Raw genomic sequence first — 12,237 nt, 5'->3', positions numbered from 1 at the left:
AGCACTTGGTTGGGGACGTGTTTCATCACCATGGTAACCTGGGCAGGAGAGGTGAGCTGGCCAGGTGTGGCGGACACATCTGCTAGCTGTCTGACCGTCAGCTGTGGTAATGCTCCCATCTGCATGTGCACACAGACAAATGTGTGTCACAACAACACAGATGATTAAAACAGAGACAAGCAAATCAACAAACATGATGACAGGAGACATGATGCAACAGGAAGTACCGCAGAAAAGTTGGAATAGAGCATCCGCAGGTCGTGGAAGGACACGAGGCCAGAGAAACCTCCCAAGTTCTTCTGCAGCCATTCTCCACTGTTGATAATGTGCAAGCTGCAGCTGGCGTCTGAACCACGAAACACACAGAACACATTCAACTTCACTGTATACTTTATGTATGCATCATGTGTGAGAAACCCTGCTCACTGGAGTTTATTTCTAATGTGATCTACTGGAGAATTATAGTTCTGCTGGTATCTCAAGAAAAAATCACCACCGCAATGATGCTATGGATTATTTTTTAGTCACATTAGTGGAGTTGCTTTGCAGCACGTCCAGAGTGAAATGTCTTAACAACTATTTAGTGGATTGCCATGAAATTTAGTACAGACATTCATGGTGCCCAGATGATAAATCCTACTGACTTTGATGATGCCCTGACTTTTCCTCTGGTGCCACCTACAGATCAAACCTTCCACTTTTCCAACATTTGAGTCAATAATGTATACTTGAAAAACTAATGACTTAATTCCCATCAGCTTCGGCTGTGCTTTTAGATCTGCCAAGATGGCGGCATGCGACAAACAGATGTAGCTGATTTATTTTAAGTAACCTTTGGTCTGGTGCCACTCTCAGGCTAAACATGACATTCTTTTTGCCCCACTAGCTGTAATGCTGAAAAGAATAACGCCTGCACATTGACCCCAAACAAAGAATTTGTTCAAATACACAATGTTTTGCTCCCCGTCAAGTCTTCATCAGGACCTTTAACCTTCTTCATACGAAAAGCTATAATTATGCTCCTTCAAGGGCAAAGTTGTCTCTCAATGAAAACTTTTATACTGCAGCACAAAACATTTATGAAACCTTTGTTAGCTTTTGTGTGAAGTCTACTGAGACACTCAATTTGTTGTGCTTCCAGGACTGATACATGTACATACATACATCCAAATGTGCTGTAAACACTTTTGCACACAAATCCTCTTTTTCATATATTTATACAGTGTTATATTTCATTATAGTTTATCTATTCATATATGTTATCTTTATATGACTGTGCTCTTACTGCTGAACTGACCTGTTTCCTCGTCCAACACACTTCATGGTATTGGTGACCCTGTTTTAACCTACATGTGACTAATAAAGCTGAAACTGAGACCATCTTCATGGAAATGTGAGAAACTACCTGCGGTGTTATTCCTGGTGAGGAATTCCTTGATGAAGAGTGTGTAGACAGACATCTGCGTGGGGAGTGTCATGTGTGGCTGGACATGGCTCAAAATCTGCACCCTGAGTTCAGAAATAAAAAGAGGGCTCATGTTGTTAATGACGACACAAGAGACGGCATCACATCTGTACTGACGTCTGTTTGGTTGAAGGTCACAGTGAGTGTGTGAGCTTACATGTGCTGGTAGGTGCTGCAGTTCAATCCCTTCGTGGTGAGACATGAAAGGAAGTCAGGGGAAACAGCGGGCAGGAACGGGCGAAGCCGGCGTTTGAACCACAGCTGGATGAGGGCGGGATCGTTGAGGCTGGCCGCGTTGAAGGTGTCCAATCGGATTTCTCGTACAGAGTCCAAAACCATTGATACTGCAGGGTTTCTGGGGTCCAGAGTCTACATGGAAAAAAAAACATCCAGTATGTGGTTCTGATCAGGAAAGGGTGAAGTGAGGAGTATTGTAGATTCATACCTTGTTGGTTAGAAGATCCAGAGCTTCATCCAGCACATATGAGGCTTTGGAGAGGAGAAGCTTCCAGACGGGTCTCGAGCCGCTGGAGTTGAAGGAGCGACTACACGTCAACATCTCCGCCAGATCCTCCGCTTTCAACGCTGACAGCTGTGTGCGGAAAAAACAGAAGGACAACAGGTGAGTAATGAAGGAAGACCAGAAAACATACTGAAGATCACATTGACACAATTTCACACAGCAGTAGTTTTACAACATGATCCGAGATGTTTTGGTGTTTTACCGAAGCACAAGCAAATTCCTCGACAGCAAAGTCACAGAAACGTCCATTCATCCGTCCGCTGTCGAGGTGGAGCTGCAGCATTGTGCTGTAGTTTCAAAATAAAAAATAAAAAGTCAAACACTGATTGATAGTATATTAACACAAAATGTTTAAACAAGCTCAAAGTAAAATACCAGAGAGAGATTTATAAATCCCACCTGTTCACTCCAACACAAATGTCCGTTTCTGTGAGAGAAAAAGGAGTAAATGAATTTGTTGTGATTATTGTCATTAAAATATTTAATCATTTCATAAATTAACTTCTTTAAGCAGTGAGACAACTTACCATTTGTCATGATAACATTGCACTTGAGGGAGAAAAAGATTGAAAAAGTTATGAGTCTTTTATCATCAAACCAATATGAGACCAACAATATTCAGAAACAAAAATGTGAAAATCACATTTAATTACCTCTCCACCGTATATGATGCAACCTGCAATAAAAGTTTACATATGAGTTTACGGTGTAGTTCAGACATTACATATCAAAATGCTCATTTCAATGAGAACTTTACATTATAACAAATGTAATCACCTGGTGGGATGTGCTTGGATAAGGCCGTCTTGCTGTACGTGATGTGTGACGCTACATCAAGAGAGACTGTAGCCATGGCCAAGTCCAGTCTGGTAAACCTACAACAGCAACATGTGGGATTAACACCACAATCTTACGTTCCATATAATTATTTATTGACATAAATATATATGAACTCACAGTGTTTTGTATGATGAACAGGAAAAGGTTCCCTTCAAATACAGAAAACAAAGATTATTACTTTCAATAAAAAAGTTTACATCTTGAACAAAGAGGAATCATGTTTCTCTTTTTACCCGCTGAAGGAACAGGGCGAGGTAGGACAGGAACTCGGGAAGCTTCCCCTCATCAGGAGACTCAGTCAGGTAATCAAAGATCATATTTATGATGACGTCTTTGTCTGGAAGAGTAGGAAGAGTCAACACCAGCAGCTCTGCACTCTGCTCCGGAGTCAGGAGTCGTAGGGCCTCCAGCTGAATGGAGGGAGGGAACAAAATAAAGTTTACTGCTGCTGAAAACAACAAGGTAATAACGGCATTGGCCAGTTTTCTAAATCCTTGATGTTGGCAGACATGAAATCTTACAGGGTTGAAGTGGGGGTTGAGATGAAGCAGCTCCTTGAGGGACAAAAACACTGAAAACGGGCCCAGATTCTTCATCAGCCACTCTGCACTGTCGTTGGAGGCAGACCCACAGCCTGGACCTGGACCAAGTCATGAAGACAAAGAGATGTCTGTAAATGCTGACACACCAAGTTTAAAAGTATGAAATAGATTTAGCGCAGCGAGTACCTGAGTATATGGCTAGTGCTGTTATTGCGACTAGTGCTCTTACTGCTGAACTGACCTGTTTCCTCGTCCAACACACTTCATGGTATTGGTGACCCTGTTTTAACCTACATGCGACTAATAAAGCTGAAACTGAGACCATCTTCATGGAAATGTGAGAAACTACCTGCGGTGTTATTCCTGGTGAGGAATTCCTTGATGAAGAGTGTGTAGACAGACATCTGCGTGGGGAGTGTCATGTGTGGCTGGACATGGCTCAAAATCTGCACCCTGAGTTCAGAAATGAAAAGAGGGCTCATGTTGTTGATGACGACACAAGAGACGGCATCACATCTGTACTGACGTCTGTTTGGTTGAAGGTCACAGTGAAGGTGTGAGCTTACATGTGCTGGTAGGTGCTGCAGTTCAATCCCTTCGTGGTGAGACATGAAAGGAAGTCAGGGGAAACAGCGGGCAGGAACGGGCGAAGCCGGCGTTTGAACCACAGCTGGATGAGGGCGGGATCGTTGAGGCTGGCCGCGTTGAACGTGTCCAATCGGATTTCTCGTACAGAGTCCAAAACCATTGATACTGCAGGGTTTCTGGGGTCCAGAGTCTACATGGAAAAAAAACATCCAGTATGTGGTTCTGATCAGGAAAGGGTGAAGTGAGGAGTATTGTAGATTCATACCTTGTTGGTTAGAAGATCCAGAGCTTCATCCAGCACATATGAGGCTTTGGAGAGGAGAAGCTTCCAGACGGGTCTCGAGCCGCTGGAGTTGAAGGAGCGACTACACGTCAACATCTCCGCCAGATCCTCCGCTTTCAACGCTGACAGCTGTGTGCGGAAAAAACAGAAGGACAACAGGTGAGTAATGAAGGAAGACCAGAAAACATACTGAAGATCACATTGACACAATTTCACACAGCAGTAGTTTTACAACATGATCCGAGATGTTTTGGTGTTTTACCGAAGCACAAGCAAATTCCTCGACAGCAAAGTCGTAGAAACGTCCATTCATCCGTCCGCTGTCGAGGTGGAGCTGCAGCATTGTGCTGTAGTTTCAAAATAAAAAATATAAAGTCAAACACTGATTGATAGTATATTAACACAAAATGTTTAAACAAGCTCAAAGTAAAACACCAGAGAGAGATTTATAAATCCCACCTGTTCACTCCAACACAAATGTCCGTTTCTGTGAGAGAAAAAGGAGTAAATGAATTTGTTGTGATTATTACCATTAAAATATTTAATCATTTCATAAATTAACTTCTTTAAGCAGTGAGAAAACTTACCGTTTGTCATGATAACATTGCACTTGAGGGAGAAAAAGATTTAAAAAGTTATGAGTCTTTTATCATCAAACCAATATGAGACCAACAATATTCAGAAACAAAAATGTGAAAATCACATTTAATTACCTCTCCACCGTATATGATGCAACCTGTAATAAAAGTTTACATATGAGTTTACGGTGTAGTTCAGACATTACATATTAAAATGCTCATTTCAATGAGAACTTCACATTACAACAAATGTAATCACCTGGTGGGATGTGCTTGGATAAGGCCGTCTTGCTGTACGTGATGTGTGACGCTACATCAAGAGAGACTGTAGCCATGGCCAAGTCCAGTCTGGTAAACCTACAACAGCAACATGTGGGATTAACACCACAATCTTACGTTCCATATAATTATTTATTGACATAAATATATATGAACTCACAGTGTTTTGTATGATGAACAGGAAAGGGTTCCCTTCAAATACAGAAAACAAAGATTATTACTTTCAATAAAAAAGTTTCCAATTTGAACAAAGAGGAATCATGTTACTCTTTTTACCCGCTGAAGGAACAGGACGAGGTAGGACAGGAACTCAGGAAGCTTCCCCTCATCAGGAGACTCAGTCAGGTAATCAAAGATCATATTTATGATGAGGTCTTTGTCTGGAAGAGTAGGAAGAGTCAACACCAGCAGCTCTGCACTCTGCTCCGGAGTCAGGAGTCGTAGGGCCTCCAGCTGAATGGAGGGAGGGAACAAAATAAAGTTTACTGCTGCTGAAAACAACAAGGTAATAACAGCATTGGCCAGTTTTCTAAATCCTTGATGTTGGCAGACATGAAATCTTACAGGGTTGAAGTGAGGGTTGAGATGAAGCAGCTCCTTGAGGGACAAAAACACTGAAAACGGGCCCAGATTCTTCATCAGCCACTCTGCACTGTCGTTGGAGGCAGACCCACAGCCTGGACCTGGACCAAGCCATGGTGACAAAGAGATGTCTGTAAATGCTGACACACCAAGTTTAAAAGTATGAAATAGATTTAGCGCAGCGAGTACCTGAGTATATGGCTAGTGCTGTTATTGCGACTAGTGCTCTTACTGCTGAACTGACCTGTTTCCTCGTCCAACACACTTCATTGTATTGGTGACCCTGTTTTAACCTACATGTGACTAATAAAGCTGAAACTGAGACCATCTTCATGGAAATGTGAGAAACTACCTGCGGTGTTATTCCTGGTGAGGAATTCCTTGATGAAGAGTGTGTAGACAGACATCTGCGTGGGGAGTGTCATGTGTGGCTGGACATGGCTCAAAATCTGCACCCTGAGTTCAGAAATGAAAAGAGGGCTCATGTTGTTGATGACGACACAAGAGACGGCATCACATCTGTACTGACGTCTGTTTGGTTGAAGGTCACAGTGAATGTGTGAGCTTACATGTGCTGGTAGGTGCTGCAGTTCAATCCCTTCGTGGTGAGACATGAAAGGAAGTCAGGGGAAACAGCGGGCAGGAACGGGCGAAGCCGGCGTTTGAACCACAGCTGGATGAGGGCGGGATCGTTGAGGCTGGCCGCGTTGAACGTGTCCAGTCGGATTTCTCGTACAGAGTCCAAAACCATTGATACTGCAGGGTTTCTGGGGTCCAGAGTCTACATGGAAAAAAAAACATCCAGTATGTGGTTCTGATCAGGAAAGGGTGAAGTGAGGAGTATTGTAGATTCATACCTTGTTGGTTAGAAGATCCAGAGCTTCATCCAGCACATATGAGGCTTTGGAGAGGAGAAGCTTCCAGACGGGTCTCGAGCCGCTGGAGTTGAAGGAGCGACCACACGTCAACATCTCCGCCAGATCCTCCGCTTTCAACGCTGACAGCTGTGTGCGGAAAAAACAGAAGGACAACAGGTGAGTAATGAAGGAAGATCAGAAAACATACTGAAGATCACATTGACACAATTTCACACAGCAGTAGTTTTACGACAGCTGTCAATCCGAGATGTTTTGGTGTTTTACCGAAGCACAAGCAAATTCCTCGACAGCAAAGTCACAGAAACGTCCATTCATCCGTCCGCTGTCGAGGTGGAGCTGCAGCATTGTGCTGTAGTTTCAAAATAAAAAATAAAAAGTCAAACACTGATTGATAGTATATTAACACAAAATGTTTAAACAAGCTCAAAGTAAAATACCAGAGAGAGATTTATAAATCCCACCTGTTCACTCCAACACAAATGTCCGTTTCTGTGAGAGAAAAAGGAGTAAATGAATTTGTTGTGATTATTACCATTAAAATATTTAATCATTTCATAAATTAACTTCTTTAAGCAGTGAGACAACTTACCGTTTGTCATGGTAACATTGCACTTGAGGGAGAAAAAGATTTAAAAAGTTATGAGTCTTTTATCATCAAACCAATATGAGACCAACAATATTCAGAAACAAAAATGTGAAAATCACATTTAATTACCTCTCCACCGTATATGATGCAACCTGTAATAAAAGTTTACATATGAGTTTATGATGTAGTTCAGACATTACATATTAAAATGCTCATTTCAATGAGAACTTCACATTATAACAAATGTAATCACCTGGTGGGATGTGCTTGGATAAGGCCGTCTTGCTGTACGTGATGTGTGACGCTACATCAAGAGAGACTGTAGCCATGGCCAAGTCCAGTCTGGTAAACCTACAACAGCAACATGTGGGATTAACACCACAATCTTACGTTCCATATAATTATCTATTAACATAAATATATATGAACTCACAGTGTTTTGTATGATGAACATGAAAGGGTTCCCTTCAAATACAGAAAACAAAGATTATTACTTTCAATAAAAAAGTTTCCAATTTGAACAAAGAGGAATCATGTTACTCTTTTTACCCGCTGAAGGAACAGGACGAGGTAGGACAGGAACTCGTTAAGCTTCCCCTCATCAGGAGACTCAGTCAGGTAATCAAAGATCATATTTATGATGACGTCTTTGTCTGGAAGAGTAGGAAGAGTCAACACCAGCAGCTCTGCACTCTGCTCCGGAGTCAGGAGTCGTAGGGCCTCCAGCTGAATGGAGGGAGGGAACAAAATAAAGTTTACTGCTGCTGAAAACAACAAGGTAATAACGGCATTGGCCAGTTTTCTAAATCCTTGATGTTGGCAGACATGAAATCTTACAGGGTTGAAGTGAGGGTTAAGATGAAGCAGCTCCTTGAGGGACAAAAACACTGAAAACGGGCCCAGATTCTTCATCAGCCACTCTGCACTGTCGTTGGAGGCAGACCCACAGCCTGGACCTGGACCAAGTCATGGTGACAAAGAGATGTCTGTAAATGCTGACACACCAAGTTTAAAAATATGAAATAGATTTGAAAATAGTCATTCAGAGAGTGCAGCGAGTACCTGAGTGCGACAGGAAACGGAGGACGAAATCCTTGAAGACCACGTGTTGTTGTTTTGAGGTCATGTCATCAAAATGGTGGATAAATACCTGCAGTCTGACAATAAAATCAAGGACAGAATGAAAAGTATTCTTATTATTTCATAATTTATAATTTCATGATGTAACTCTCATTACACACTTAAAAAACTAAATTGTTGGATGGAGACACAACTCTGCTATTCTTACAGCCTTTCCTCCAGTGGGGCAAAAATAAGAGCCCATGTTGTTACCTAAATCAAACAGGCTGTATGGTGTCCATGTACATGCCAGATTTACATGATCAGACTCAATTTGACCCACTTTCGTCATCTTAAACTGGACTTCTGATATTTTAATGCTAACTTTAGCCTGTTAGCATATGAACTTTAAAAGCCCCATAAAATTATATAATTACTTCCTTAATCCTGCAATATTTTTGCCACTTGGGGGCAGAAGAACAAGTTGTACACACAACATTGACATATTATCAATTTTGAAGCTGATATGGCTAACATGTTAGCAAATAGTTGCCTATTTGCACATCCAGCAGATACAGAGCAACATTAGCATTCATTTAGCCATGTTTCTGTCCACTTGATGAATGAATGAAGTCCGTGTAAACCAATGGGCCATCAAAGGCTGTTTGATTTGATAGGCCAGGCAGAAAGGCAGGTAAAATGTGCGATGCCTTTGTCGATTGGACTATTTAGTTACGCCCAGTAGTTCAGCATGAAGTCAACACAGAAGACTCACTGTTTTCTAGCAAGTTTTTGGGTTCAATGGAATCCTGACCTGGATATAAACATGACGTGTGAAACACAGTAGCATGCCTGGTGTTATGAAAGAGGATCTGTAATGCCAGGTTAGGCAGTCTGTGGACAATCACTTACATTTGCTGGTATGAATGACAGCTGAGGTTCCTGCGGATCAGACAGTGCAGGAACCTTCCTGATGCAGACGGCAGGAACTTGCTCAGACGGCCGGAGAACCACTTCCTGATCACACTGCTGTTCTTCAGCTGCTCATCAGTCAGCATCGACACCCTGATCTCTCCAATCACATCCAAAACCTCCGACGCTGATGGACCAACCACGGTCATGGACTGTAGGGGAGATCAATTGATTGAAACATTATAGATTCTATTAATTGGAGCTGTCCTCCCTGTTAGGGCGGTTACATTTCAATTATCACTTTAATAATCCTGAAGTTGAGGGTGAAAAAGAATACTGACCATGTTAGCCAACATGTCCAGAGCTGGGTCCAAGACAAAAGATAGCTTAGTCAGCAGCATCTTCCACAGCCCTTTGGAGTGGCTGCTGTTTCCAGGCAGATTACACTTCAGAAGAGACACCAGCTGATTGGCTGTGAAGGTGTCCAGCTGTATGTGTGAGACAGTAAGTGATCATTTAGTCATTTACAACAGGCAGCATGTTGAATAGAAGCTATTCTCGGAAATAAATCCCAGACTCTTTTAATGAGACAATCACCTCTGCGCATGCATAAGTCTCTAAGGTAAAATTGCAGGAAACTTCCATAGATGTGTTCAAGTAAGAGTGCAGGTCAGAGCTGTGAATCAAAAACAAATACACGTCAGTACAAAGACTAGTGAAACCGTTATTTGTAATTTTGGATACAAATGACAACAAATGGGATACCTGTCAACTCTTCTGCAGATGTTAGTACCTGTCAAACAGCAGAGAAAAAGAAATGTCAAATGATTTTAGCTTTACAGTAATGTAATGAGTGATTAAATGAGACTTTACACTGACGTGTCAAAGAGCTCTTACCATTGTACTGGGTCACTGGGCACTGTGAATAACAGATTTAATACATTTTATTTATCAGAAAAAATGAAATATGAGCTACAAAATGCAGGTAAAATAGATTTACTGGAAATATAAGTTGAGCAAATTTAAAGAAATCTCACCGTGATGTTCGCTGGCACACACTCTGTCCAAATGAAAACATAAAAAATATTCAGTCAACTGCTGTGTGCACATGATAACTCTTGTAATACATATGAAATACAATCTAAAGAAGTTATAAGGGAGGTAATGGTGACTGTGTGTGTGTGTGTGTGTGTGTGTGTGTGTGTGTGTGTGTGTGTGTGTGTGTGTGTGTGTGTGTGTGTGTGGGTGGGTGGGTGTGTGTGTGGGTGGGTGTGTGTGTGTGTGTGAGAAAAAGACTGACCATCTGGTGCAATGTTCATCAGGTCATCTATGCCAGCCCAGGTGACAGGTTCCACGTCTGGTGGCAGATATGGTATGGCTCCGTACAATCTCTCAAAACTGACACACAAATGGAAAGAAAATCAAAAACATTTAACCCCCTTTTTTAAATCTACATCTGATTCCAGATCTGCATCAAAATGAACTAACGCTAACCCTAATTGGCTACAAGTGCCGGATTTCTTTCATTATAATAATCGACCTGGGTCATAAGAGAGTGTCTAAAATGTCTGAAAATGTCTCACGAGAATAATGAATATGAATAATGAAGTGGTTCCCACACTTGCTATCATGCCCCACTGGAAGGTCAATATTGGATTTCTGTATGATTATTGTGTCGATGTGATCAAATACTTTGATTTGTCAGGTGAAACACACACTCCTGTCTGTGCATTGTACACGGGACATGAAGTTTCTCAATTCATTTTCCAGAAAATTCTGTGTTTTTATCCATATCAGCCTCCCCTATTTACCTGCTGTTTTGTCTGTCTTGATGACATAACAAGGCTAACATCAGAGCACTCTATTGCTCCCAAATGATTCAGATTCAAAGGCTTTTTCATAGCAGATATTTTGACTTGTCATAGCAGGAATAGCACATATGGAACTAATAACATTAATGATGATTCAGTTCCAACAATGCACCAATCAGAGATGTTATTAGTTACACCTGCGTGTGACACGTCAAAACGTCTGCTATGAAAAAGCTGCACTGATGCAAAGAAAATAACGACTTAAAATCTGGCTGGAATTCATCACTAACACAGTAGTAAGTTATAAAACCATCTGAAAGTACTCACATGTGTTTGTAGACACCGCAGGGTGGATCGACCTGAGAGATTGAATGTTTTACTATTAATCATCCAGGACAGTTAAAAGCATTAAAGTTACTGCGTCATTACAAAGCTGTTACCTCTCTGGCGAGCTGGACCAGGGAGTGCAGGACCTCCAGAAATCTCCTGTCTTCAGGGGACTCCATTAGGAAGTCAAACACTCGGTTGATAACGACGTCTTTCTCGGGTGGAGTGGGAAGAGGCGACAGCAGCATCTCTGCCGTTTGTTTTGGAGACAAGAGGTGAAGAACCTCCAGCTGGACAGAGGAAAGGGAAGAGAATAAATCATTTACAGTAACGTAAAGGCTTCAGTTAAGTCCGTTTTTGACGAAGCATTTCAGCCTATTTCTGGTTTTTCGGACTCACTCCAGAGAAGCTTGGGTTGAGCTTGTAGAAGTCATGGATGGAGGCAAATCTTGAGAAGAAACCAAAGTTGTTTTTCAGCCATTCTGCACTGTGATTGGCTGAGGAGATACACTGAGGCTCTGAAACATATGCGCAAAAAATCATGTATATTTATGAAATTTACTGCATGTATTAACAATTTTGATTTTATTTTTCATTCAGGGTAAATATTTGAGGTACTTTACTTGAGTATTTCCATTTCATGTTACTTTTTAATTTTACTCCACTACATTTATTTGACAGCTAAAGTTACTAGCTACTCTATAAATTTAGCTTTTACTTACAAAACACATGATCAGCTTTTAAAATGCACATTACACATTAAACTGCACAAAACACCATGTAAAATAATTAAAAGTGGCTCCACCTTGACCAACTAAAACATTAAAATGTTGCTAACATATCAGTGATAATCTAATAATATTAGTGACTCACTCAAAGGAGCCATTTTTAACATAATGGATAATACTTTTACTTTTGATACCTTAAGTACATTTTGCTGATAGTAGTAACATTTTCAATGCATCAATGCTGGACTTTTACTTG

The sequence above is a fragment of the Enoplosus armatus genome, chromosome 2, assembly GCF_043641665.1.
Source record: "Enoplosus armatus isolate fEnoArm2 chromosome 2, fEnoArm2.hap1, whole genome shotgun sequence".
NCBI classification, from domain to species: Eukaryota; Metazoa; Chordata; class Actinopteri; order Centrarchiformes; family Enoplosidae; genus Enoplosus; species Enoplosus armatus.
This window is presented reverse-complemented; position numbering follows the sequence as displayed.